General features: G+C 31.3%; 1 protein-coding gene across 5 annotated transcripts in view; it reads left to right on the top strand.

Annotated features, from left to right (window-relative positions):
• The first annotated feature begins 6,083 nt into the window (after positions 1–6,083).
• The window catches only part of LOC132759875 (tetraspanin-16-like), a 34,663-nt gene continuing 14,483 nt past the window's right edge, over positions 6,084–26,263 (top strand). The window contains exon 1 of one of the 5 annotated variants that reach the window (XM_060751745.1): positions 6,084–6,305. The gene's annotated coding sequence lies outside the window, so the exon portion shown is untranslated. Of the gene's footprint in view, positions 6,306–12,833; positions 12,982–17,688; positions 17,837–24,663; positions 24,688–25,100; positions 25,248–26,263 lie in introns of those variants that run through there. The other 4 variants (XM_060751751.1, XM_060751765.1, XM_060751773.1 and 1 more) reach the window with 4 other exon arrangements.

Raw genomic sequence — 26,263 nt, 5'->3', positions numbered from 1 at the left:
TGTATTGTATATTTTGTAGAAATCTTTGTTCTTTTGTTATTAATAAAGCGTTAAAGTTATGAAATATTCAATAATGTCTGGTAGAATGAAAGCTGGTATGAAAACAAACAGTTTTGTTGGCCCGAGCAGTAATCAATCAAATTTGATATACATGTACCAGAATAAGCTAAGTTGATAATTCTTACGAAGCATTCTATAATTTTATATGCAAATGCAAACCACTCAAACAATATTGATTGATAGTTTAAGTTCAAAATGACCATTAGCAAGACCTTTGTTAATTCTCCATTAAATAAATAGGATAAAGAAAACACCATCTTTGTCTTTTACCAATAATCGATACAACGACTAATGGTTTATAATTTATAACTGAGATAGTTAAGTCCGGTATAGGTATATCATTTGATTGATTGATGTTTAATATTAATATATATTTCAATGTAAACCATTTGATCTCAGCAACCGGCTTTTGTGTCATGTTGCCGTAAAATCAAGATCTCAACCATCATCACCGTGATATACGATTATTAACGTACTTTTCTCTCTGCTGTATTATCATGTCGTTATAAAGATTCCTGACAGATTATATGGCCGTATATTCACGGTTGTTTGCAATATCAACCTCGCCTTATGCCTCTGGTAATATATACAAACAAGCGTTTATATAAGACCATATAACCTGTCAAAAAATCTTTTTAAAATATAAGAGGTAAAACCCGTATATTCTTAAAAATTGCCATGGGAAATCTTAAAATTAGAAAAAGATCAAACAACCATCAAATTTTTATAAAATTACAACAATCTTTGAAATAATGACAAGATATGCCAACTGTTTTGTGTATATCTGAAAGAAGAGTTATGGCATCCACGTGTTTTCTAATGTTGAAAATAGACCGGTTTTGTATTTCTGTTTGATTAACCATTTCAAGTTTATATTGGAGGTGCAATTTAGGTATTATAGAATTGCACAATGTTGATTCGTTTAAATATAAAAGGAAAAGGGGCAAAATATATAGATAAATAATTGACCGTTGTTGGTTGTTGTTTCTTTTCTTTCTTGAATATTTTTATGCTTTGATTCGGGGCTTATCAAAAGCCAAATTTTTGATTTCAGCACTTAATGTTTTTGCATTCTTTGACCGTTTTTCTACTTTATTCGTTTTTTATTTATTGGTACATATACAATATTGATATAACTTATTGTTTTATTTACAATAACAAGCGAACTAATATCAAGAAGTGATTGTTAAAAAAACAACCAATAGTCTTACAAAGTCTCAATAAAGTTTCAATGTTTGGAGAAAAAAAATATAATAAAGAGGTACTAAGATTCAATTTATTTCAAATTTAGACAAGTATTTTAAGCAAAGTAATGTTTTTTTTTTCTTCATTTTCTTTTGGGAAAAATGGTTTTCATTAGTTAAAACAAAGAAATTTATAATATTAAAATAAAAAACAATAATAAACTAGAATTAATGTTTGAAAAGTCATTACAATTCTTAATTTTGCACTTAAGATTTCAAACACAGGTTTTTGGTTGTTTTTTAATGTTTATTTAATTTTACTTGGTGATCTAAACACATAAGATAAATGATCACTTTCTAATCTATGTGGTTCTTGTGTTTATTTGTATATGGGATTAAGCTGATCTAACTTTAATGGATTAGTGACACAATATTCAAATATTTAAACGATTTAAGTAGTTTTTAAACAAGAAAGTTTACATTTCAGCAAGGACAGTGTCCTGATTAGTAGATTTAAATAACAAATATTTATCCATTAGATCATTTCATAATATCATATACAAATGAGCCACGTCATGACAAAACCAACATAGTGCGTTTGCGACCAGCATGGATCCAGACCAGCCTGCGCATCCGCGCAGTCTGATCAGGATCCATGCTTTTCGTTTACAAACGCTATAACAAGTAGAGAAACTGATAGCGAACAGCATGGATCCTGATCAGACTGCGCGGATGCGCAGGCTGGTCTGGATCCATGCTGGTCGCAAACCAATTATGTTGGTTTTGTCTTGACGCGGCTCAAATTGTTTTTCAACACCTCTGACTTGCAATAGTTGTGCTTGTTGCAATCGTGATTTTGTGTTTAACTTTAAAGCTCGATAAATCGTAAAATTGAGAGTGCTTTTGTAATGGCCCAGGCGTCGGCATTGGCTTCGGCGACTGTGTCACACTTTGGGTTAAAATTTTGCGTGCACGTTGGTATCCGCAAAAGTACTAAAGGGAATGGGTTTGAAACTTAACACACTAATCTGAGAGCATAACAGTAGATTACTGCCAAAAGCTCATAACTCTAACAGGTATTCTTGATATAATTATGGTCCCTTATTAACATAAACATTCTACATTATCCAGACTTTTGTTTTACTTTCAAGCACTGATAGTAGTCGAGCACACTGTCCTTCCCACAGCTCTTGTTATTTGACACCAAAAGCCAACATTTTTTTTTGTTTTATCAAATTTTATATTAAATATATGATTATGGAATGTACAGTTTAATTCCGAATATATCTTACAAACATTCTGCAAAAAGTACATATGTACTGCATTTTATTCTTAAAAATAATGTCGAAATCGTGTTTCGAATTTCTAATTACTTTGTTTTTCACTTTCCATATTTACCTTTTCGCACATTATCATAAGACAGACCGAGTTTAGTAAGTTCTTCATGCGAAACAATCTGATTTCATTCATACTTTACTGCGTTTATAAAAGGCTTTAACATAAGATTTGAAATAATCACAATGAGTACCAGTAAATGCATGGTTATCTGCAAATCGGTTTATTTGGTATCACAAGTCTTCATTCCATTTAATTTTATCTTTGTTTCTATTTGAACATAAGTGTAAAATAGAGAAAACGCCCCGGGTCGCACCGGCTTAGGGCATAATTCAACATTTTAACAAATGGTATTATTTTGAATTAAGAAACATCTGTAGATGTGTTCATGCGGCGATTATAATGGAGATTTAAGTCTTAAGCAAAACTGCGTGAAACAGGAAAAACATGTAACAACAAAAATCTTATGAAACCTGATACATTTGTGTTTGTATATCTAACTCATTTCCTATCATAGCTAAGGAGTAGATAAAAAAATATATTCATTTAGGGTCTAGTAAATTAAAAGATTGTCCATTTTAATCAATGTAACTATTTACACGAAACTAAATGTTACTGACGCGCTTAACATTAATTATCCATGGTTGTTAATATGATGGTCATATAACCCCTCCCAACCCTTTCACCCTCCCCACTCCCCTGTATTTCTTCTTCTTCGTATTATTATTATCTATTTATTTATTTATTTATTTATTTTTATTTTCTGTTTAACTGTAAGACTTTTAAATTTCAAGCTTATGTAGGAATTCATTTATTAAATTATATAAAGCCATCACCGTACCTTTGTGTATCCCCCATGTATTTAATTATGACCTTGAGTCTAGTAATAAAAGAAATTAGTAGCACCTTTGTTTCTGACCAATAATCGATACAGCATCTACAGGAATTGCTTATTTTTCATTCTATCTTTGGTGTAATAGCGCGGTTTGTTGGTGTAACACTTTCATTGTAAAATTTGATTTCTTGAACCATTTAACGGACCATTATCACCCTATTTGGTTTTTGAATATATATTTATTCTAATGAAAGTATTTACTTGTACAATGTAAATAGTGTGTACGGCTATAATTGACTAGATGAAAATGTCCGGAAGGAAATGACGGTTTTATATGGATATATAAAGCAGGTAGGGTTATTTTTCTTTTTACCTGAACTTTCGTGACAGTTTTCATAACTTGAATCTATTTCTAATAGTGTTGTTTTTTTCCTTATATGCATAACGTGCTAATGAAAAATGCAATATTACGAAGTGTTCTTGTTTTTGTACTGGAAAACTGGAACATAATGTCATGAAAATTTATATTTACCTAATGTTTGTTCTTTTGATTTGTGAAATGTTACATTAAGCAATAAAATATAACAATCACTGTTATGACTGAAATATATAGGTAAATCCTAAATGAAATATATAGTTTCATCCAGATCCTTGATAAAATGTATAGGTAAATCTAATGAAATGTATGGGTGAATCCTAAATTAGATATAAGGGTTGATCCGAAATTAAGTATATGGGAAGATCTTAAATAAAATAAATGGGTAAATCCTAAATTAATTATATAGGTTGATCCTAAATGAAATAAAAAGGAAGATCCTAAATGAAATAAATGGGTAAATCCTAAATTAATAATATGGGTTGATCTAAAATGGAATATATGAGAAGATCCTAAATAAAATAAATGGGTAAATCCTAAATTAACAATAATGATTGATCCTAAATGAAATATAAAGAAGATCCTAAATGAAATAAATGGGTAAATCCTAAATGAAATATATGGGTAAATCCTAAATGAAATATAAAGGAAGATCCTAAATGAAATAAATGGGTAAAACCTAAATTAATTATATGGGTTGACATAAAATGAAATATATGAGTAGATCCTAAATGAAATATAAAGGTAAATCCTAAATGAAATTTATGGGTTAAACTTAAATGAAATATGTAGTTAAATCTTAAATGAGATGTATGGGTAAATCCTAAATGAAATAAAAAGGAATATCCTAAATGAAATAAATGGGTAAATCCTTAATTGATTATATGGGTTTATATAAAATGAAATATATGAGTAGATCCTAAATGAAATATAAAGGTAGATCCTGAATGAAATATATATGTAGATCCAAGATGAAATATATAGGTAGATCGTAAAAGAACATATATGTAGATCCTTATAAAATCCATTTGCAGATCCTAAATGAAATATATGTAGATCCTAAATAATATATGGAAGTTAGTCATTTTAAGTAAATACTATTCTTTTCTGAATCTGTATCTTGAAATTTGATATATTGTTGTATTTTCATTAGTTTAAGTCAATAAAAGTCTTTGAAAAAATCATACTGTCCTTGAAAGGGAATATTAAGGGATAGAGTCACACCTGCTCAATAGATTATACTTAGGTGATTTAGTATGAATATTTTATCATTTATTTAAACAATTTAACATGTAAATAGATACATTGATTAGTTTTATACAGTAAAATCTGCTGTGATCAAAGGTCGTCCAGGGGAGAGACCAAACATATCCTTTATATTCAAGTGGGCTTTATTTAAAGGTTACTTTGTTTTTGTTGCTGTTTTTACAATGAAGGATTTCGAAATTTAGCCTTTATTAACCGAATACTATTAATGCAGAGGTGATCTTTAAACGCAGGTTTGATTGCATTCGCTTATTTTGTTCATGGCAAATTCTTAATGGAAATTCTTTTTGATAGTTGATTGTTATGCTCTATCCTATTTTATATTCAGGTTTTAAACTCTTTATCGTTTTATAATATATATTTTAAACAAAATTTGCATTTATTTTGAATAGTTGTGAAAAAATGTAAATGAAATACAAAAACATTGAATGAAATATCTATTATTGAACTTCATTTGTCAGGCAAATAAAAACCGGACGTCCCCCTTTCAAACTATCGATGAGTTTCCTTTGATATTTTCCAACGACCTTTGTTTAACCTTTAGTATTTTAACTTTTTTCCCTATTAAACGCTCTAGTTTTCTTTCAAACAAAATAGACAAAATTAAACATTCAAGTTTTACTGCGTTTGTTAAAATTCAATAGTTTATCAATTTTTATGAATATCTTTTTATTTATATATGAAATTTTTATCGGTTTTTAAAATCACAATGATTCATAAATGATCGTGACTTAAATTTCCTTTATTTTCATACTTTGATTTGTCGAATGATACGTATATTAATATGCTTTATTGTTAACATTTAAGTGTTTGTAATTTTCAGTAAAGTATCATCTCTGAATTAAAATAAATGATGCGACTAAAGAGGAACAGGAAAGCGTTGGAAAATCAAGTAAAAATGACAAAAAATCACGAATTGTCCAATGTACGTAAATTCAACGTACTTCCTATTGATATAGTCGTGAGTAAAAATATTAATCATTTGAACCAATGTATTAAAACCTAATGGTTTCCGGATCGCCGAGCAACAATACCGTGTTTATGAGTTATAAGTGTTATTATTGTTAGTGTTGTTCATTTGAAAGTTTCTGAAACTGTACAATGTAATTATATTCAACATTCCAGTGAGAGAAAAAAAATAGTCTATATATCTTATTTATATTCTACAGAGTAAACGGGAACTTAAGTCTAGTTATAAAAGAAAAACAACAGTAACTTTTGTCTACGACCAATAATCGATACAACCACGGTAAGAATCGTTTATAATTCATTCACGATTGTGATGTTATAGCCCGGTAGGTATGGGATTGATTGGTGTATCAGATTAAATATATATTTCAATATAAACCAGTTTAATCTCAATCAGCATCTTAATTAATTTTAATGATAGTGTTAACAGGGTTATTACTGTGTCAAATTTCAAAATGGAATGTTTAAAAACTGTTTTGAGTTAACGACTGTTTATATACGGATTTTTAAAGCGGGTAAGTGTTGTTTATTTTTTTTATCTGTTCGGTATTATTGTATTCATTTTTCAAAAAGATTTTGAAAAAGATTTACTCAAGCAAGGACATCAATATAACAGCAACAACAATTTTATATTCATTTGCCCCATGAAGAATTTTGATAATGTTTTATATGGAACATACAAGTCTACGTAGTTTTTTTTCTTTTTGTTCTTTTTTTTTCTTTCTTTTTATTTGGGTTGGGACTGCGGGTGTGTGGGAGTTCGAGTGTACTGGGTTTTGTGTTTGAGTATTGGCACGAAATATTTATTAATCTGTCTTTGTCCGTTAATTCAAAAAATGATACCAATTGTTGTGTGTAGAATTATATATAACAACATATACTAGTAACGTCCTTCTTTTTTAAATTATTGTTACTTTTAGATATGCATCTTTCTGTCACAGGCAAAAGTATCGGACCTGGGAAGAAAAAATATGACCAGATTGATAAAAATAACCTGTGTTCATCTTAAAAGTGTCAAAAAAAAACAAACAAAAAATATATATAATGACCCCCTTTAAAAATATACTATAAGTTAAGAGAAGGCCGGAAACTCCAGATTCGAGCCTACGAGCAAGGGATTCATTTCCCGGGCCGTTGTGAAAACAATTGGCCAGACAATTAAAAAAAACTTTTATCACTATTTCACGTTTATATAAAGCTTCAAAATGAGACCAACCCCAAGTCTCTAGCCCTTCCCGTTCATGAAATATCTATCAGGAAACGAGCGACTTCGTGCTAAAAATCCTTGGTAGACATAATTGCGGCACAACAATTCGGTACGTAAACATAGACTAATACATGTATGTCAGCTGACTACGGGTCAAAATTACTTGAATTTACTAAATAATATTATTAAATACATTAAGTTGGACCACTCACAACCGTCAGTAGCATCTGATACACGCAAAATTCGAATTTCAAACCTTTCCACGGTCTTTAGATTACTTTCTACGCCATTGTCAATCAGCTGTTCGATATTTTGTAACGAGTCTTCTGATTGGCCAATAGCAACGAAAACCGGAACGTTTCACACAAGATGCAAAATGGCGTAGAAAGCGATTGAAAGACCGTGTAAATGTTTGAAACTCGAATCTCGTGTGTATTAGATGCTACTGACGGTTGTGAGTGGTCCAACTTAATGTATTTAGTAATATTATTTAGTAAATTCAAGTAATTTTGACCCGTAGTCAGCTGACATACATGTATTAGTCTATGTTTACGTACCGAATTGTTGTGCCGCAATTATGTCTACCAAGGATTTTTAGCACGAAGTCGCTCGTTTCCTGATAGATATTTCATGAACGGGAAGGGCTAGAGACTTGGGGTTGGTCTCATTTTGAAGCTTTATATAAACGTGAAATAGTGATAAAAGTTTTTTTTAATTGTCTGGCCAATTGTTTTCACAACGGCCCGGGAAATGAATCCCTTGCTCGTAGGCTCGAATCTGGAGTTTCCGGCCTTCTCTTAACTTATAGTATATTTTTAAAGGGGGTCATTATATACATTTTTTGTTGTTGTTTTTTTTTGACACTTTTAAGATGAACACAGGTTTTTTTTTATCAATCTGGTCATATTTTTTCTTCCCAGGTCCGATACTTTTGCCTGTGCTTTCTGTATTATTGAAATAGACGTTCATCAAGCTGTGCCAAAAATTTGCTATTTAATTCATTGTTCCGACAATGCGCACACTTTGATATCATCATCATGTAACAAAAGTAATAATGCATATTTCAATTGATATTATCTTATGAAGAAGTCAAATTTTTTATACTAAGGTGTTTTAGATGTAGAAATATTTCAAACTCAGAACGGTTCTTTAAAAAATACAATATCGTTTATATTAGTTCTTTGTGGATACACCTCGACTTATTAATTATCCGATATTGCTTTTATTAGCACTCAATGCCCGGCATTTTTAAATCTAATTCTCATTAACTTCTCGATAATTAGCAAAAACCGCCAAATAGATTAAAATAAATTCTTTAATATATGAGCCGTGTCACGACAAAACCAACATAATGGGTTTGCGACCAGCATGGATCCAGACCATCCTGCGCATCCGCGCAGTCTGATCAGGATCCATACTGTTCGCTATCAGTTTCTCTACTTGTAATAGAGTTTGTAAGCGAACAGCGTGGATCCTGATCGCGGATGCGCAGGCTGGTCTGGATCCATGCTGGTCGCAAACCCATAATGTTGGTTTTGTCATGACGCGGCTCATATATAGTTTTGAAATGAAAGAATAGTGCACTATAGAAATGCTTTGTCATATCGTTGTATTCGAACAAATTAATGTTTATTTTATTTTACAACTTGATTTAAAAGGCAATAAAACTGACCATTTTGATAATTTGGTTCATACTTGATCGTATTTGTAGATGGGATAAAACTGTTTGAAATTAAATGGTTATATGGTATAACATTGAAAATATTCACCCACTTGAACGGATAAAAATAATCTCATCAAGGGCGTATTTAACAAGGAAGTTTACCTTTCATATAAATGATAGACTAATCAGTATAAATATGAAACTAATGTCAAATGAAAATCGTCCATCTCACATTGTTTATTCAATAATCTACTCAAAAAGTTCTTTAGATTATTCATTTTCAAAAACAGAAATGTTCAGATTACGGTATTTCTCATATTCATGAATTAATCTATTTTTTTAAATTGAATAAATTTACATTTCAATTTTAAACTTGTAAAATACATGATTGGATCAAATATATTGGACAAAAAAAGATTTTCAGCGCAATCAATCACTATAGTAAATCTAATCGCTTCATTTCGTCTGCTTTGCATTTTGCTCAAGTTATTCAAGTTAGGTTTTTCATATTCAAGGACCATGATTTAACCTTTTGCGCTTTATTGGTATATTTTGAGTGGTGCAATTCGTTTATGAATACAAAATATTTTGAAAGATAACACATGGGTAGGTGCATTTACATAATGTTACATTGTAAATGTTGCACGTTTGTGACGCCGAGTTTCATTGGGTAATCGTGACATTAATATAAACTATATATACGACTATATTTTTTCATTTTTATTTCAAAGAAATGAAGTTTGCAAGTATTGCACATTCTATATAAAGACTTTCGAAAGGTTGTATGGCAGTTTAGAAATATTCTTTTTGTTATAATTCCCTCGCCTAGCATCTTGCGTTATATATGCAAAAACAACCGTTTATATATATTGCACTGAAGGACACCTCGAGTCTACTCCAACCAATAAAGCTAGGAAGTTGCCATCGGCCTAAAGATAACATGTGTCTGAATGAATTAAAAGTTAACAATAATTCTAGTGGAGCGCTTTACTGTGTGCTCTACAGTGATATCTTGTATGCCTCTTACCACTTTTGGCGACAAAATATAATCCCATTTGTTCTAAAACACAGCTTTTGTTTGTGAATGATAAAAAAAATGTCTTATTATTCATAAAAAAGATAGTTTTATATTTATATTTACAACATTTATGAGATATAAGCCCTCCCGCTAAGCTTACTAGGTAAAAGTATCTGATTCTTGATCCAAAAATTGCCGGTTCGATCCTCGTGAGATGCGGAATTTCTCCTAGCCAAATTGCTCTCCTACATTGTGTAAAATGGTTATGTGTTCCTTCACACTGAATTAGAAATCATACAGGATAAGTTGTCGGTGACAGGCGCAGAAATCGGCAATTACTTATAAAGGAAAGCCGATTAGATGGCATGAACGCCGAGATATGATACAAATATCAGATATGGAAGATGTTACGAGTTACCTAAATAGGTAGAGCGTTGGACTGTGAATCGGGCGACCCGGGTTCGATTCCCGGACGGCACAAGTCACTTTCGTTGTGATTTATAATGTTATCCTTTCTACAGCCATTCACACTGTACCTCTGCTCTGGCATGTACAGCAGTTTCAGTTCCTTGCGAAAGTGGAGGCAAATATTACTGGTTAACTACTGGCCAGCCTGCCCAGGAACAATCCGGTGGCTGAATTGTGCTCTGATTAATTCAGTTTAGCTTACAGTCGTGATCCCAATGGTTAACCACCACCACTACCACCATCTTACATGAGTTAACATTTCATTTTCCCGTATCAGAGTAGAACTTCTTTTAAAACTAGTCTTTAATGATCGCTGGCCATTTAAGCTGATCAGTACTTGTTGAAGAGTTTTAAGTTTATATTCGACACTTATTTGTCATTATGATAATGATAATAGAGATTTTCATCTGCGTTTTCATTTTGTACATGATGTTGAAATATAAGACAATATTCATCAAATATGCAAGTTGCAATACAGAAACGTAAAGTTACCATAATGCTTACTTGTGAATAATCTATTTGGCAATATACCCTTTATTTCAAGTTGAAATAAAGAAACACATTAAGTTACCATAATGTTAAATTCTGAGGTAACTTATTTAAATAATCTATTTTGCAATATACCACTTATTTAAGTTTTTTGTTGAGTTTCATGTGACACCGACAGTGTAAAGAACATTCGGTGATATTAATGCCTTACTGTTAGATTGAGACCTCAGGTATCCCGTCGTGAATTATTTCAGGCAGACCAGGTATACCTAAGTAGGATCATCGATCTTCTATAAGCTAGCATGGACAGCTTTTCCTCATGTGAAAGAAACCAAGATCCCTGTCAGGATTCGAACCCGCAGTGGTAAGAGAGATTTGGTCTATTTCGGTGTATTTCATTTTGAAATACAGTCAATAGAGCAATAGAGGAAAATAAGAAAAAATAGATTATATCAGAGGTCATTTTAATACAGGTTTGACTGTAAATATATATGACACACTTCTGTTTATAGCTATATTGTTTATGCTCAACCATTACATTTGCGTTTTCAATACAAATTTCTAAAAAAATCATGTTCCTAGCTAATGGTGTTTTCTTTGGCGATTTGGTTGAAGATAAAATGCCATTCACGATACTAATATATTTTACATAGGGAACTCATTACTTGTATTATTATATAAATGGCCTCCACTAAATAACAGATAAGAATTGTCATAATGGACTGTTTTTGAAAGTTGCCTTCCGCTACATTTTAAATTCGCACTGTAAAAGATACAAACCACAGTAAAATGAATTTGTTCAAATATGCATGGCGTTGATAAGGAAAACAAAACTGTATAGTTTATTATACTGTTTCACAACTATTGGTGGCTCATTAACTCTGGTAAACAAGAGATTTAATCTGTCACATGCACTTTCTAAACCATTAATAATGCATTTCGTATATAATAGAAAATGATATGTTTGCAAGATTGTCAGCGAGAATATTGGTGATAAATTGGTTTTAAACATATATAAGGTCGTTCCATTCCCTAATTAGCATTCAAATTGATTAAAGGCCCATAAAGCCTCAAAAACGAATTAGTTTTTACTTCTTAACAAAAGGTCAAACATGAATATTACAACGCCTGGACAATGGTCTGAAGAAAGTAACACTTACAATGCAATTATGTAAAAGTAACAAAGTAGTATTTTAACTTCCATAGAAATACTAAGTCACTATGTACAACTGTACTAATGGCAACAGAAGTAAAGATGGTTCCGGAAATTGGCCTAAGAGTAATTTTTGTTAACTATAACAGGACATCAAAATAACAGAGCTTTTGAGAAATGAAAATAAATGCTTTACTAGTATTGGTGCATAATGGGTATTTAATATTTTAACAACCTTGTTCTTTGCCTTTCATTATAGTTACCCGACGGCAGTTGTTCTTTTGCAATCAAAGGTTTATATTTAAGAATTACTAGTAGATATCAATTTTGAGTGCATTATTGTAGAATAATGCACGGTTTGAGTTCAAATGTGCAGGGATATATCGGCCTTCGTGATTAATTACAAAGCATTTGAACGTTAAACCGTGCATTGTTATACTGCAATGCAAGACACATTGATGAGGGAATAGTGTGAAGCGTGATAGAATGCTTGTTTATTTGTGGCTGTGTGTGTGTGTGTGTGTGTGTGTTGGTGCGTGCGTGCGTGCGTGCGTGCGTGCGCGTGTGTGTGTGTTAGCGTTTATACCGACATCTTTCTTAGTAAAGACAAATTAATAATTGGCACACACATTGTATGTATTGATTCACTACATTTTCTTCTATATTTGCCAATCATTAATTACCGACAACCATCTGCCCTTTATTCAAAACCCGTGTTCGCATTACATCCCAGTCGAAGTATGATATTTGTTAAAAAAAAAACAAAAAAAACTGTTTATTCAAAATTAACGAAGCGACTTTATCTGATATCTTTACCATTGTTAAAGTCGGTGATATTTCAGTGTACTACAATAGGTTGTACAAGCAAGCCAATTATTCTTCGAATAAATCTTCCTTATTACACAAAGTACTTGTGAACGCGTTCAATGCGTCTTGGATTATCAAACTTAAAAGACACGTGCGTATTTTTCCATTTTTCTTGTTTTTAATTTGATTGATAATTCATTAACAATGACTTAAATACGGAGTAATTTTTTGTATTTTGATACGAAATTTTCTAAAAGTTTATGATGCGTATTAATATATACTAGTACATTTCATTTGATTGGTACACACACAAAACTGGATAGAATTTGATATCATAATTTTCCTTTTTCCTTTTAATTCTTTTCTTCCCTAAAAGTAGACTTAATTAAATTTTCTTTTAAAATTAGTGTCATTTTTTTTCAAAATTACAAATGATACATGCCAGCTTCCTGGTCACTTTGTCGGATGTACAGTCTCTCACGTGAAATAATATATGTACTAGAATTCAAAAGTTGGACTACTTTGTTTGTTACTTTGTTTTTCCAATGAGGAAGACAAAATTAGAATATTTCTGAATTTCTGCTGTAATAAACTGTCTTCAAAAGCGTTTGTTCAACCAATAAAATATTCATTTTTTTAATAAACGGCGAGCGCATGACAAAAAATATAAATGCTTTAAATGGGGTACAGTCGGTCGCTCTTCTGCCTATTTAAAGCTGCGTGCTTCCAGATCAGCCAAAATATTTAAAGAAAAACATACTTGACAAAAATTACTGAGATATTAATAAAAGTTTCAAGACAAATGTACAAATTTTCATGTTATGTGCGATTTATGACCAATTTTGCAGTATTTTCACTATCTTTCTACTGCGTTACTAACGCAGTAAGCGCAAATTTTGCATATTATGACCTCTTTTTTTGGTAACTTTTATGGTCTGTATAGTAAGTGCCGTTTTCATTTTTAAAATTATTTACTTTGTTCACTTCGCAATATTTTACTTTTTAATACATTTTCAAAATTTTCATGAAAATTAGCATAAATCTGGAGGCGTGCTGCTTTAAGCTGTAAAAATCTATCAACATGTAACAATTACTTGAACAATTTTATGTGATAAAAAAGCGGGTAATTTCCTGATATTGTCATTTTATGATATGGTTATAAATTGCGTAATATTACATCGATTCGATCGATTAAATTAACATCTTGCAGTGTTATTATATATAATTGATTCCAGCATGAAAGTGTTGAACAGCCGGTGCCGGGGGCGTGAGTGTTATTGCGTTTTTACATATAAAGCTCAAAGAGTTTGGTAAAAAAATGTGCATGATAAATAAGGTAAAGAGATAAGTAACTTAATTATATGGGCATCGTTTTACGGTTTTCGCCGTTTTAACACACTGAATACTTTTCAAATGCAGTCAGAATAACTGATCGTATTCTATTAGAATTTTTTTCAAATGTCCTTATTAATGACAATTTAAAGGGTAAAAACGGTGAGCCATATTTATAAACTAAATTAGTTATTGTCTTTATAATGTTAATCAGGGGACTGTAGAGCTTCTATGAGTCGAACATCGATAAGTCGATTTTCTCGATGTGTCGAAGTAAAATGAAAGTCCCGATTTTGTTTCCTGTAATATATCTAACTTCTGCTTAACCCATTACTTCATGAGCATTTTGTGAAAAATGGCTGTTTTCATTGAAAAGTCTCCCGTTACAAGTTCAAATTGCTATAATACTATAAAAACTGCTTCAACACTAATCAAACTTGGCACAAATGTTGACTGGACCATTGTCCTTGCAACAACATGCTCAGGCTTAAATTTTCTGTTACCATGGCAACGAGGGGACATCTCAAAATGCCAAAAATCACTATTTTGCGTTGATTTTTTCCATCAAAATTGATTTCAAAGTGCTGCAACTTCTCAATGGATTGAGATAGAGTCAAATGCTTTTCAGCGTTGGTTACACGTTACCTTATGATCAATCCGGGGTCATTTACAGCCTCTCACAAGTCCAAAATTTTCTTGGCGATGAGGGGGACTCCGCCCCCCTTCAAACCCCCCAAAACAGAAGGGGGCACATCCCCCTTCTGGCAACCCCCTGATGTATCTTTTGGTTGGGGGGCCGCGCCGAAAAAAAGGTCACTTTTTTAACAACATTTCTCAAACTAAAACAAGTGTTTGGGGCCTAAATAAGGCATTTTTTCATCATTTGAGACAACAAAAAAGGGGGGGGGTGAAAAAGGCGTTAAAAGGCGTGTATATGAAGTAATGGGTTAAAATCCAAATCGTTTAAATGTAAATATTATGCATGGTGTATAACAATTTTTAAAAAACAACACTCGAGTCCAATTATTTTATGACTGATGCGTTTACAAATATTTTGTATTTGCTTTTTGATTGTTTAATTTATCACTTAACTTGTGTTGACATTATACCACGTGAAAGTTCATCAGATAAATGTTCAAATAAAAATCTATTTGGGTATTTTTTTATTCATTAATATATTATTTTATCCGTCTTTATCATGCGAAGTAAATGTTGTTTACTTAGTTCATAATTATGTTCTGTACGTACTTCATATGATATGCCCTTAGTTCATATGATCTGTACTGAGTTCATATGGAATGCACTTTGTTAATATATTATCTACTTAATTGTTATGTTCTCTTTCTGGTTCATAAATTTTTCGCTTAGTTCGGATATTCTCTACGTAGTTCATATGTTCTCTACGTAGTTCATATGCTGTCTGTGTAGATGATGAATAGTATACATATTTTATATGTTCTCTACTTAGTTCATATATTATCTACGTAGTTAATATGTTATCTTTTTAATACGTAGTTCATATGTTCTCTTTTTATTACGTAGTTCATATGTTCTCTTTTTAATTTATATACGAGTAGTTCATAAGTTCTCTGTCTCAACGTCACGTCAACCTTTTATCAAATTACGAATAATCTTCGTTTGCCCTTGAATATAATTATTCTTTACAATTTGACCGAATGCGGAAATACTTAACCATTTCCCCACAATGCCGTGCATTCAAAATTAACTTAAGCTTATAGTATAATTATAGCACAGTATTCGTTAAAGGCACATTATGCCTCATAAATAAATTATTTTCTAATTCTTTACAAAGGTGAAACCTGTGTTTAAATATGTTCTGGTAACGGATTTAGAGCATTTTAGATGATAAACAACTGAAGAAAGTAGCAAAGATTGTGCTGTAATTTGTCGGTAGGGTAGCAAAATGTAATAATAATATAGCTTTTATTCATCCAATATTGAAGAACATAAATGAAACAAGTTAATAATAATTTAAAGACATTAAATAGAAATATATGTTCAAATCAGGCAGAATCAAAATATGCGTACTTAAGAATCTCACAGTTGTCTTATCGGCGAAATGAAGGTCAAAAGCATGTTACAAAGCATGGACAATTGACAAAAAATATACAAAATACTAAATCACAAAAATTATAATAATAACCAAAAAACAAAACTAGCAAAAGATAAATTATATTTAAGATCAATTAGTAGCTTTTTAGAAACTATAACAAGGTACCAAAAAATACAGAAAGTTTTTGAGAAATAAAAATGATAGCATTTCTGAGGCTAAATGGGCCTTTAAGTAATTGATTTTGACATAACTTTCCATTGAAATTTAAGTCTTTATTTGAAGACACGACTCCCCGGAGAGTTTTAAATACAATGTATAAATATAATACGCGTCTGCGTAATTTGATGACTCGATAAATATTTATTTCAATCAAACACACCAAATCGATTTCACTACATGGAAAAACGAAATAAATATTTTTTCCTAGTATTCAAAGTGAAACTATCCGCAAATTTCTTTGGTGAATTATATTTTCTTCTGTGATGGCGCCTAGTCGCTCCGTGTCGCCGGCAAGAAGACGACAACAAGTTTTGCATTGTCGTGCGGTGTCTTGCCGGCAATACAAAGCTTATTGTAGTCTTCTTTTCTAACGAAATGGCACCGTACGACAATACGAAGCTTACTGTCGTCTTCTTTTGTACGACAAGGAGCTGCACGACAATACAAAGCTTGTTGTCGTCTTCTTTTCTAACGACAAGGAGCCGCACGACAAGGCAAAGCTTGTTGTGTCTTATTTTCTAACGAAATGGCGCCACAGGACAATACGAAGCTTGTTGTCGTCTTCTTTTTTAACGAAATGGCGACGCACGACAATACGAAGCTTGCTGTCGTCTTCCTTTGTAGCGACATGGCAAAATGCAAACAGAGAGAGTGACACTAAAAAAATGGATAGTGAATTTTTCTTATATTGCAAATTAATGTCTTAAACTATCTAAAAAAATAAATAGAATAAAAGTAATGATAAACTGGTTCCTATTGGTGCACAGAAGGGTAGAAGGATATGTAATCCATATCGCAGCAAAGTACAAAGAAAATAAATATAATTACGCATTTTCGTAATAAATTCGTGATCGCCTATATAAGAAATAACAAGTTTATCAAAAAGCACGTATGTTTAAAGAAAAACATGAAGAAAAAAGGAAGAAAAAGAAGCGCTAAAAATAGTATACTTTATGAGACATCTTACTTTATGATAATTCTACCCAATCACGAATACATGTACTATTATAACCCCAACAGTAAACATTGTAAACGAAACATTATCTAATCAAGGCAAAGTTTGGGATTTTTAAAATAATTTTTGTAATCTTAAATCACAATAAGGCAAAACAAAAGTTTTGTATGTGGACTTATCTTAGTTGTTATTGTTGTTGTGCTATTTTTAGCCTGATGATATCATTGTTTTACACTTTAAAATTTTACACTTCCGGTAACATGATAAAACAACCGGAAAATAAATACAAAGATTTCGGCTCTTTTTTCCGTCCCCTTTTGTTGTTATCGATTTTAATATTTTTGCCCTTTATATTTATTTTTTATCTTTTTGATCGATATTTAGTCTTTGTACAACAGTTGTTGAAAATATTAAGGATTATTTAAGGTAAGAAAATTGATCTTACATGAAATTAAAAAAAAAAAGTAAACAAATAAATAAATAAATAATAATAATACAAAATAATAGAATTGAATCAACAACGTTCTTTTTTGTTATTACTTTTATTTTTTTATTTTAGTGTTTTCGTCTTAGTGTGGGGCCGTACTCGGCAATAAGCTTCTTTGAGTGCCTTTATAGGCGGATTAATCCTCATTAAAGCATCTAATACATACACATTATTCATAGTATAAAAATAATATGATTTTTAAACGTTTATTTTCACACTGTATTTTCTCGAAATATATAATTGAAAATATATCATATATCATTTTTGTATAAGTAAAGTTTCATATTATTTTATATTTTTTTAATTGAATTTTAAATTATTATTACACTTATAATTTTGATATGTTACACGTATTTTTCCATAACATTCACATGGTATTGGATTGCCTTAGATTTTATATTATATTTTGGTGCAAAATTTGCTTATTTGAAAATTCCGTTGAAAAAAAAATGAATAAGGAATCTTCAAAAAAATGAAAAGTTAATGATATGACGATAAAATAATCATAATTTGACATTTACATTTTGTAAAAACTCACTTACAAAATTTAAATGTTACAGCAACGAAATTTAATAATTTGTTCTTTGAAATTGTTTAACATATTTGGATTAGTTCTACAATGTTATTAATTGATAGGCATTCTCTATGTACATGATCAATTTATCATATAAGTAATTTCATAGTCGCCTTCCTTCCGTCCTTCCGAAACACTTATATAGTGTTTCTGGTATTAGTTCAATAATATTATATTGGATATTCATTTATACATACATTAAATATAGAAATATACACGTATAACAACAACAATATTTTATTGCATTATAAGGCCTGAAAGCATCTACTTTAGTTATAGTGTAGAGTCGTTATACTTTTTTCAAATCAATATTAGATCAAACGTATTATGTAGAACGTGTATTTGGATATCTGTCTATAATTCTATAATATAAATATACAAAAGGTGTTGGGCCAAAATTTCCTTGTCTCCTTTGTAGATACAATTTGAATAAACCTTTATCCTTTAAAGTTGGCTGTGAAGGTAATAAATGTCGGTCAAGGTAAAACCCAACAGCGCTCCTTTCATGGAATATTGACTAACACAGAACTTTTTCCCATATTTTCCACGAACAATCTACTTTCCGTTCATTAAGTTAAACTTTCCGTTCATTAAGTAAAAGCCGATAAGTACGTTTCCATGCGCTAATTAAAAACAGATCGATAACCAAAGAGAATAAATATAACACGTTGGCCAATGTCAGCAAAGGCTTTATAGCTAACTGTCATAATTTCGTAGGGCATTAAAAATATTATAATCATTTTTTTTATATGTTTATAAAAAATATAAGAAAAAATACTGTGAAATCTAGTAAAGTTCTTTTTTATTGGTTTATTCAATTTAAACTTTTAATACTAATGCACATTTCTTACGACTGTAATGTGTATTTTGTGTTGTACAATAGCATGCACGTGTATTTTTTTACACGTGTATACTCGTGTATGCGTGAATACACGTGTACGCCTTTCTCACACATGTGCCTTGTATACTAGCCTGAATCAAGCTATATTTTGAAATTATAAATCTACATTTAATCTGTCACTTTGAAATCCATTAGACTAAATATATAAAGATATAATATAAAGATATAATATAAAACCTGTTCATTTCTATACAAAGAAAAATATTGCAAAAATATTTTTTGTAAAAAAAAGAAAAGAAAAAAAAGAGTAGAATTTAATTTATTGTAAAATGTTTGATATTCTTCTTTTAACTCTAAAGCAAACATCAAAGATATTGAATTATTGGCTAAAATTTGATTTGAGCTTAATAAAAAATAAACCCAACCCTCTAATCGATCTATTTCAATAACTTCAAAAGTTTTCAAGTAAACAGTTTAAAATGATATTTATTGGTACAAGTTACGACAATTTGTATTTGTATGATATCGTGTTAAGAACACGCAATAACGTGTTTCTTGTGTGTGCGTCATAAATTTCCGAAAATGATAACTTCGTAATGTAAATGTTCGTCGTCTTTTCATATGGACCATTGATTTACTTTTTTATTCCCATGATCGGAAAACGATAAAATTCTCATTTTAAAACCTTCCTTAAAAAAAGTCACGTGGCGTTCAGTTAAGATAAAATGATCAATATCTTCCTTTAAACGTCAGGCGGCCGTTTACAGAAATCATTTCAAAATCTTCCTTAAAAAACAATGTCAAAAAACCTTGTTGCTAATCATATTTTTATGTGACACTGTGGGTTATAATCAGATATGTCCTGTTCGAATTTAGTTGATGATACCTTACTAATATTGCACGATGTTTAACGACCTTAACACCATATTGTCATTGTGATTTAAGCGATATATCTTACGAACTTAAGTCATTCCGTTTTTTGCCCTTTTATATTATTAAGAATGTATTATTGTGGCCAATCCCGGGTGCTCATCATTCAAATGTAAATTAAATTCCGATCAAGGGTAGGTCGTAATGACATTATTGATAAAACGTGACTTTGTAAAATTGATTAAACAAAATTTAATGTATTAAAGCTAATATTAGCTAGATTGGTCGCTTAAGTCAATGTCGTATTAAGCGCCCTTATTTATGATAATTCACTAATGATTTAATGATAACTGTATGATAATTCATTTTCTTACAAAGATAGGTAGGCCTAATTATCTAAAGATAATTTGAGAATTGATAACTGCTTTAAACGTGGTATACCATGCCATTGATAATGTTTAGAATTTATCGTGAAAATGTTCGACATACCGTCTTAAACGCCACTATATGTGCACCACGATATGTGCACCACGATATTGACCTCGGTATACCATTGTATTTCATGATATTCCACGATATGTCATGATCTGTAACGACACTCAAAGGTTACTCATAGATTGTTAATACTGAATACATTAATCATCGGTAAAATAAAATATCGCACATATGAGTTCAGATTTAAATGCGCAGTAATGGAACCAAGAAGGCTAGGGGTCCGGGGTCTTTAAGACATAAAACATGCAATATTAGATCTACATGATACGGAAGAAAAAATATATATGTATCTTTTTCCATTCTGATATGCTCAGATAGTTTGTTACATCATTACGTCATATGATAGCAAATATATTTGTAATAACGCACTGGGACTAAGCTTAGCATCATAAGGCAGGACGCCAGACAAAAACACGAACATGCGACAAAGTAACCACTTTGTGGTATTTTCGTATTTCGAAAGTACGACTAATTATCATACTTTTCGTACTAGTATTTTCGTGTTTTCGTCTGAGCGAAAGGCGAAATCACGAAAATACGACAAATAGGTTTCCGCCTGGCGCCCCTGCGCAGTGAAAGTACGAAAAGTAGTCACTTTGTCGTGTTTTCGTCTTGCATCCCGCGGAGCAAAAACACGACAAATATGGCACAAAACAGCCACCATATTTACTAGAATTTTAATTGTAGGACACTTGTTATTAAAAGTATTCAGTTCTTGTATCATAGTTTGGAGACCTTTCTGTTGAAAATGTGTCAGGGTTAAATCGTATACATATACATGCACAGTGCGTTAACCAAGGGGCAGGACGTGAAGTGGTTGCACACTTGGTTCAAGCGAGCGAATTGGTTGCAAACTTGACAAAATGGCGAAAACGACGTGATTTTTTGAAACGGGTGAACGAAATTTTGCCAGGCAAGTGGGTTTCTTTGTTATTTTGAAGTTCATTAGTATGTCTATTCCATAATGCAATATATATGCCACACTCGGTTAAATGTTTCAACATCCTAGATTCTGTTTTGACGAAGTTATTGAAGATATAAACTGACCATGTAGATATTTTGAAATTTGACATGTGACTGTTCTGTCCGGTTTTTCTCCTAATTTATTAGAATTTGGAAGTTTTGAACTGCATTTAACAATAACAAAATATGTTTCTGTCAATGCTGTACAAACGGTTTAGTTCGCAAGTCCGAAGATAACGTGCAATACACAAAAATATCTTGTTCAAGCACATTTTTGTTGCAGACTTATACTTCAAGCATTTTTGGTTGAAAACTTTTGTGTCAATAATGTTGCATGCATATTTTTAGCGAGGAATAACTTATCATTTTTTTAAATAATTAGCAATATTAAGACAATTATACCCGTTCATCTAATAAGAAATATATATACAAATTGTGCATGCGTGCAGATATATCCTAACACAGGGTCTTTTAAAAAGATATATAACACAATATGCTAAATTGAAGTTCAGTTGTGTTTATCTTCATCATTTTTTCTCCTCGATATACTCCTTTTCTTTTTACAAAGTCTTAGGACATTTTTATTTTGGAATGACTAACTGTAAAGGAAAAGAAGAAAAAATAGCAACAAACAGCTTTCATTATTGTTCTTTATTGAGATTTGAAATAAATTTTATTATATAGTGGATAAAAACTATATTAACATTGACACAAGGGCATTCATTCACATGTTTCTTTAAATTGTTCCTTATTATTGACAAATCGAAACATTTTCCAAATTCCCTAACTCGAACAATGACTTTAAGTAGTTTTGTCACGTATCAGTCAATGTAAATAACCAATCGTATTTCATTTATATTATGATCAAAATCATCTCTAGAATACCAATTGACATATGATGTACATCAAATCCGAAATATTGTAAACAAACATACTTATACGTCATTTTAACTTTTGGTTTGTAAAAATATTTTAAGTACATTTACATACTATATGTCTAAAGCAACTGCTGATCTTTACATACGAAACAAGCAAATTAAAATTTCTTGTGGTTTTGATAAACTTTGGAAATTTTGCCGAATAACATCCTATGTGTGCACATGTCCTTACCTTATGTTTATGATGAAAATAATTCACTTAAATACAACAGTATTCTCACATACGTTTGTTTTGTATGTAGTTTTCATTTGCATTTTACATATGATGACATACTTTAGAATTGAAGTATCCATAAATATTTTTCTATATAATATTATTTTGTTTGCAGGCTTTTACTGATGATTATAGTATTGAACTGAGAACCATGTAATTTGAAACAAAAAGTGCATAATTGTTGTAAAAGAAGAAAGTATAAATAACATTTATAACAAAAAGAAGTAACAGAACATGAATGTCAATAATTGCCATTGAAAAAAGGTTAATAGATATAACCTTCTACACTCCTTTTGCAAAGTTTTACTATGGATTTCAATAGAGTAAGAATAAGTTTGCAACCAAAAATGCTTGAAGTATAAGTCTGCAACCAAAATGTGCTTGAACAAGATATTTTTGTGTATTGAACGTTATCTTCGGACTTGCGAACTAAAACATTTGTACAGCATTGACAGAAACATATTTTGTTATTGTTAAATGTAGTTCAAAACTTACAAATTCTAATAAATTAGGAAAAAAGGCGACCAGAACAGTCACATGTAAATTTTCAAAATATCTACATGATCAGTTTATATCTTCAATAACTTCGTCAAAACAGAATCTAGGATGCTGAAACCTTTAACCGAGTGTGGCATATATATTGCATTATGGAATAGACATACTAATGAACTTCAAAATAACAAACAAACCCACTTGCCTGGCAAAAATGCGTTCACCCGTTTCAAAAAATCACGCCGTTTTCGTCATTTTGTCAAGTTTGCAACCAATTCGTTCGCTTGAACCAAGTGTGCAACCACTTCACGTCCTGCCCCTTGGTTAACTGGAGTGCGTGTATTAGTTACCCGCACTCCAGAGCATGCCCATTGATTGGCTCATTTTTGCTGGGGTTTACATATTGTGACGGCAGTGAAAGTGAAATCGACAGAAATGTCATATTTAGATGCTCGTTAATTGGTTCATTTTTGCCGGGGTTTCATATTGTAACAACAGGGAACGTGTTTTTATGTTTGACTATGATACAAAAGAGAAAGAACACCAAAACACTCGGTAATCTGATTAATACTCGGGGGGCTACGCCCCCTCGTACAAATCAGATAACCTCGTGTTTCGGTGCTCTTTCTATTATTTGTCTAATGAATTATGCAGTACCACGGTACCTACACACAATTGGGTGGATCGCATTTCATTATAAAACTATTGTGATTACCTCTTATTGTCAGTTAATTTCTATTGTGATTACCCCCTGCTTGTAATTAATTGTTTAACTTCCTGGTTCGTTTCTACGATTATATTTCAAACACTGACAAATTTCAGCTCAAATAAATACAATAAAAGATCAATAACAATAAAGCGTTGTTTATTTCTGGCGGTTATATGATGTCAATATTTAAAATAACAGATTATTGAAGCCCAATTGCACTATACAATAAAGAGAGAGGAAAAATATCCAAATGAGATAATATCAGTAGGCATATATTAGATTCTTTGAAGATAAATCAGAATTAATCTGGTTGTGCAAATTGCACAGCTACTTATAAAGTGCATAGTCATTGTAACTTTACTGTATACATGTATTGCGTTTAGATTTTAGAGAGCGTATTTTACAATGTTATTTGTTTGTTTGTTTGTTTAATTTTACGCCTTTTTCCAACAGTATTTCAGTCATATAGGCGGGTAGTTTCCTAACCATCGTTCCTGGAGAGTTACACCAGTACTAGACTACCTTCCTCCGCGCTAAACTACCAAAGCATCTCCCGGGGATCGAACCCACGCCAGAGAGGTACCTGAATTAGAAGTCATCGACTCTAACCCCTCGACCACGGAGGCGGCACTTTACAATGTTAAAAAAGTGTTGGCATATTTATAGAAATATCTGTAATAAACACACGGATGAGGTAATTAGATTTTTAAAATTTAAGTAGGATTTACTCCCATATTCTTTGCTCTTTGGTTAAAAGGTATACAATTTGAAAGGGTAAAAACATCGTAAGCTACTGAAAAACGTGCGGGGTGATTTTGGCATATGATCCGAAGCGGACCAAAACTTTACAGTTGACAAGTGATTTTAAGACGCGCCAAAAACGTGCGAGATTTTTTTATAGCGCCGTCTAATATGGGCGGATTGAATTTCATGAAATTTCGTAAAATTGTTTTAGGTTTAGATTTAATTATACAATTTCTGCGGCATTTCAGATCGTTGAGTTTTGTTTCTCTGCATTTGTCACGAAATGCAAATTATACATGTCAGAAAATGCATACATTTGTACGTTTTGTTATTGGTTTTGCCGCCTCGGATTATTTGTTTGAACTTGTAGAGACACCTGAATTGAATAACTTCAAAACTTTGCAGTGGGTTTGTTTAATTTGTTTAATCAGTACTAGCTTGTTTTACGTATTTTTATAAAAATAATAATCTGTCCGGAAAATTGGATGATATTTACATGGGAATTTGCTTGTAAGTTGTATAGCATGAAGTGCTTGGTTTTGTCAAACAAGTTTCTTAATTTAATGTAAAATTATTTAGATGTTTCTTTTCAGGTATCGAATCATTAGGCTCGCTTTAAAAGCTTTTTTTCAACAAAAAAATCTATGCTAAGTTTTGGGATGAAATATGAATGATTTAATAGAAAAACGTTATTAGATTTCGTTCATTATTTGGCATTGCCTGTAGTTGTAGAATATGTATTTGTTTGAGTCTAGTTTAGCGGACTCAAGAACTAAATGAGCGTGTATGCGTTTTCGTTACTATGCTTTTATTTTGTTTCTGAGTGTTATTTTCTGATTTTTTATTGAGTTTTGAATATATGCGTGTAAAAATCTGGGAGGAGGGTGTGTGCCGGCATCGTATGTTGATTTACCGATTCAAAAGTGTACGAAATTATTGTGTACCGACATCTTATGTTGATTTACCAAATCAAAACTGTACGAAATTATTGTGTACCGGCATTGTATGTTGATTTACCGAATCAAAAGTGTACGAAATTATTGTGTACCGACATCTTATGTTGATGTACCAAATCAGAACTGTACGAAATTATTGTGTACCGGCATTGTATGTTGATTTACCGAATCAAAAGTGTACGAAATTATTGTGTACCGACATCTTATGTTGATGTACCAAATCAAAACTGTACGAAATTATTGTGTGCCGGCATTGTATGTTGATTTACCAAATCAAATCTGTACAAAATTATTGTGTACTTGCATCGTATGTTGATTTACCAAATCAAATCTGTACAAAATTATTGTGTACTTGCATCGTATGTTGAGTTACAAAATCAAAACTGTACAAAATTATTGTGTAACGGCGTCTTATGTTGATTTACAAAATCAAATCTGTACAAAATTATTGTGCACTTGCATCGCAGGTTGATTTACAAAATCAAAACTGTACAAAATTATTGTGTACCGGCGACTTATGTATTTACCAAATCAAATCTGTACGAAGTTATTATGTACCGGCATCTTATG

This window comes from Ruditapes philippinarum, unplaced genomic scaffold (assembly GCF_026571515.1).
Source record: "Ruditapes philippinarum isolate M1 unplaced genomic scaffold, ASM2657151v2 ctg1465_1_1_1_1, whole genome shotgun sequence".
Classification (NCBI taxonomy): domain Eukaryota; kingdom Metazoa; phylum Mollusca; class Bivalvia; order Venerida; family Veneridae; genus Ruditapes; species Ruditapes philippinarum.
The sequence above is the reverse complement of the archived record's forward strand: the minus strand, read 5'-3'. Positions and strand labels throughout refer to the sequence as shown.